Here is a 5,018-nt window from a genome sequence, read left to right on the forward strand (position 1 = left end):
TTTCCTACATGGGTAAGAAAATAGATGCATATATTATAGCCACTGAAGACAGATCAGTGTTTGAAAAACATGAAAAGGAGTAACTACCAAAAATCTGTGAAAAGACAGCACAATTACTTCTGTCCCTACTCTTGCATAGCTGTTGAATACTTCCCATGACTCAAATCTCAAGAGGAGAATAAAAAGAAATTATTAGATGAAAAGTACACTTGAAATTATCTTTGCATCATTGTTTGGTATGCAGTGATTTTCCTATTTAAAATAACTACATTAATAAAAATTATCCAAATTCATGCTAATTATTTCAAAGAAGGGAAGGACGTGAAATATTTTAAATATTCCTTTAAAAATACAGAATGAACTCTGAAAAAAAAGGTCTCCCTGTGTAATCTTCCCATCCCCCAGATTACATTCTAAGTGCTCTTTAATATTTGGAGCTATTTTCAAACACCATTTAATAGGCATCAACAAGTGTTCTTTATTAAGAGATAATTTGAAAAAAATCTCATAATATTCTCCTCTTCATGTAATACTTTCAGAGTTCTGCTTTTCAGAAAGCAGAATCAGAATATACTGACTCAGAGAAAGACCCTGTGTGATTACAATGCATAAGGGTGATTGTAACATTTGTAATTAGACATTAAACTATCTAAAAATCGGAGTTATTTTGTTTTTGTCATCAGCTAGTGTCCATCAAATGGCAAACTTGATAACATTTGTGCTGCTTGCTTTTCAGTTATAGCAAGTAATAATTTCCCATTCTTCTAAGCTGTTCCTGACTCTATCTGCAAAGTTTATATATTGTGATGAGATGAATTTTCTTGCTAAATCAGAGTCTTGCTTCCCATTTTTTGATGTTGCATTGGCTTGATTGAGTTAAAAAATAAGGAGCTGTCAATCTGTTTTCTTTTCAGGTTTTTTCTGCTCCTTTTGAAATTAGTTACAGCCTGCTTTTTGTAGCGTTGTAACCAGCCTGACCTAATTTAATTACCATGACTTGTGTGGGTTGAAGATAAATACTTTTATTCAGTTTGTCTACTTTGTGTATGTTTCCCTCCCTTTCATACCACCCTCTATATTTTCACATTCAAAACCCTTGTGATTTCTTTCTTCACTGGGCTAACAGAGTTGGTTTTTTAGTGGTGTCTATATTCATAAGTTCGCTTTGATGCCACGTTTGCTTTTTCCGTCCTCCGCTGTATCTGTTTGTGTGCCGGGAATTGTGGGCTTTTGTGGGACCAAGACTAAACATTCTTTGACTTGAACCACATGGCATCACTACTGTACGTGTCTCTGTGCAGGCCCAACTGCTCTAATTCAGAAATAGAAGGGCGAAAAAAGGAGCCTGAAAGAAGCAAGGCAGGGACATGGGGCTTAGAAACACTGCATTTAAAAATTCCAGTCCACAGAATGTGCTAGCAGGCCCAGAAAAAGATTAGACATTCACTTAGGCTATTTAAGATGAAAACCCTATTTCTGTTACTCCAGATTCACTGCAAGCCTTGTAAAGGGAGTGCATACCATTTTACTGGTGCTTTCTAAAGGAGGCCGGCAGAAGGATTTTCACAGTAAAAAGATTGTGCTCTCTGGCTATTGAGCTATATGCTCTAATAAAATGAACATCATCATAACAGCGGCAGTGAATAAGCAGTGTTAGGGTCTCCCAAGAGACTATTTGGATTGATTGGAGTTAATCTATTAACCTCCTCAAGCTCACTTAATTTGGGCCATCAGAGAGAGCTCTTATTTTTCATAAAAAGGAACATATGCTGAATACTTGCAGGGAATAAAACAAACTATAAAATCAGATCTGAGTATTGAACAGATTGTATCTTGCTACAGGTGTTGCATAGCCCTTTGCCCGCCCCTACGGACTGCCCTCTTTAAAAGGTTCCCACAGCACGGTGCCTTTGCAAATTGTCCCTCAGAAAATGTGAATGGGGCCCATTCTGCCACATGCATCGCCATCTGAAACGGCACAAAAACCTGCTGTTCCACAAAACAGACCATTCTATTAAAAAAAGGAAAAAGAAAAAAAAAAGTCACAGGGAGAAAGAAATTCAAGAATGCTGTTTTCTTTCACAAACTTTGGTTTGCTTGGGCACATAAAAACAGATATTTATCTTGCAAATGAAGTAAAAAAGGAAATAATTACAGAGACATCATTTAGAAAAAAGTTGTTTGAACTGTACAAATAATATTGTACCTTAAACAAACGGAGGGAGGCTTTTTATGAATGCCAAAAGCCAAAACCCCACAGATTAGCAGTGAAACAGTGCCATTACTGCAATTCTCACAAGGCATTAAAATTGCCAAGAAAACTGTTTCCTGCCACATTGGTCTTTGGATAGTGACAAATCCCTTTAAAGTAATCATTAGCCAGAGAACATTGAGCATAAAGTAATGAAACAAGGTCAAAAATCTTGCCACAAAAGGTCACTATTTCTACCAAATTAATTAGTGTGCTTAGGTTACAAACATTTAATTTGGGGAGGCAGTTATCTCTGTAACTTCCTAAGTAGTTATGGTTAATAGCAAATACCTGCTATAAGCTATACTTCCTTTGTGCACTGCAGCCAAGAAAAATGTAGAGAACTTAATTTCCAAGTTAACAACTCTGATGTCAATAACAGAAGTACAGAAGGAGCCTGGGTACCAACCAAGACAGCAATGTTCACAGCAAAGGCAGAGCCAGCTTTTGTCAACAAACACTTGAATATACAGGGAACAAGGGCAAAGTAGAATTTAAAAACATAATTACATAAGTTCATATTTTGAGAGCAGCTATATAAATTTTGAACTATATATAGTTAGAAATAAAAGCATGTGACTTTATTTTTTCAACACCATTCCTGGCAACATGGGTTTTTTCATTTAAGATTTATTTGTTTATTTCAAAAGTAGAGTTACAGAAAAGGGGAAGAGACAAAGAGAAAGAGAGAGAATGAATCTTCCATCCACTGGTTCACTCCCCAAATGGCTATTCTAGGGCTGGTCCAGGAGGAAGCCAGGAGCCTGAAACGCCATCCAGACCTCCTTGAGCCACCATCCACTGCCTTTCCAGGCACATTAGCAGGGAGCTGGACAGGAAGCAGAGCACCGAGGGCTTGAAACAGAGCTCTGGTATGGGATGCTTGAAGTGGCAGCTCAACCCACTGAGCCACAACATCAACCCCAAAAGTGTATGATTTTCAAAGATTACTACTAATCAGTTCCAATTTGAGCATATAATTCAGTCAGGACTTAAATATTAGTATATCATTAGTCATTGATTCTTCCAACTTACGATGACCAGCCCCAGAACGTCTATATGCAAGCTTATTTTAGGATAATATAAAGGCAGGCATTTGAACTACAAATTAAAGCACACTACATTGGAGTGCATGTATTCCATTCCTGGCTCTAACTCCTGATTCCAGCTTCCTGCTAAGGAAGACTTGGGAGCAGTGGTGATGACTCAAGTCGTTGAGTTCCTGGCTCCTACTCAATCCAGAGAGACCAGAATTGAGTCCTATGCTTCCAGCTGCAGCCTTTGCCCAACCCCAGCTGTTGCAGGCATTTTGGAAGGGAGTCAGCAAATGGAAACTCTCTCTTTGTTTGTACATCTCTTTCTCTCTCTGTCTCTTACTCTGACAAAAACAAATGGAAAAAGATAAAATGGTTAAATTATCACTAGAACTATAAGAAAGAAAAACAAATAGAATAAGAGAAAGACATCTTAATATTACTAGAACACTTAAGAAGAAACGGCAACTCTATCAACAAAAGCTTTTCTCCTGAAATTTATATGAAATATTTCATATTTAGAATTAGGATAATTCTACTGGTGAGAGCGCCCCCTTCTCCAGCGACTTCTGGGATCCTGCAGCAGCAATGGCTCGGGTATCCGGCTCACGGAGCCCGGAAACCTCGGGCTCCGGGGGGAAAACGTCACAGTTCGTCGAAGAGCCCCAAGCCCAGCAAATCTGCTCGCTCCCCGCAGGGCCGCCGCTCTGGCTTGCACTCGTGCTCTCGATCCGGGGAACGGAAGGGCCTCAGTCACCATCTAGGTGGCCTCAGTCACAGCTCCAGAAACCAGTCCTGCCGCTCCCGCTCGCGGTCAGGTTCTCCAGAGCGGCCCTCTGCGCCTCGGAGCACACCTTTCACTTCTGTCTCCTCGTCCACCTGTTATGGCGGCTACTCGCGCCCCTATGGGAGCGACAAGCTGTGGCCTAACCTCCTGGACAAGGAGAGGGAGGAAAGCCTGCAGCAGAAGAGATTAAGTGAAAGAGGATTGGAGAATTGGGAGCTCCTGAAGTGTGGGGACTTTCTCCAAAGAATCCTGAACCAGACTCTGATGAACATACACCAGTACAGGATGAAGAGCCCAAGAAAAGCACTGCGTCGGCTTCTTCTTCAGAAGATGGAAAAAAAAAAAAAAAAAGAATTATAATCATTCAAAAGAAAGGTCCAAGAAAAGGAGACAGAAAAAATCATCTAAAAGAAAACACAGGAAGTATTCTAGATACAGTGACTCTGATTCTGAAACAGACTCTAGTGATGAAGATACAAAAAGGAAAGCAAAGAAAGCCAAGAAAAAGGAAAAGAAGAAGAAACACAGATCGGAGAAATATAAGAAAAAGAAATCTAAAAAGAACAGAAAAGAATCCAGTGATTCAAGCTCTAAAGAGTCCCAAAAAGTTTCTGGAGAATCCCTGGAAGGACCGATCAAAGGCTGAAGAACCTGCAGAGTATTGATGTTCAAACTGACACAATTAAAGAACAACAAATCAGGGACATGATTTGTCTGACTCCTGAATCTATGCTCCTACTTACCATTCTATAATATTTACCATAAATAAATATCACGTCTCATATCCTTCTCCTAGAAAGGAGCTCTAAAAACCAACAGCATGGCCATTCCATGGGAACACAGCAGAGATGCACAACCTAAGCACTGATCCCAGACAAATGAATCAGAATTCATTTTTTAACAAGACTCCCATGGATTCTTACACTCATTGAACTTTGATAAGCAT

The 5,018-nt window shown here is 39.5% G+C and overlaps 1 pseudogene; it reads left to right on the forward strand.

The window, feature by feature from the left end:
* Positions 1-3,873: 3,873 nt before the first annotated feature.
* On the forward strand, positions 3,874-4,737 carry LOC133765274 (NF-kappa-B-activating protein-like; annotated as a pseudogene).
* Positions 4,738-5,018: the final 281 nt, after the last annotated feature.

This window comes from Lepus europaeus, chromosome 8 (assembly GCF_033115175.1).
Source record: "Lepus europaeus isolate LE1 chromosome 8, mLepTim1.pri, whole genome shotgun sequence".
NCBI lineage: Eukaryota > Metazoa > Chordata > Mammalia > Lagomorpha > Leporidae > Lepus > Lepus europaeus.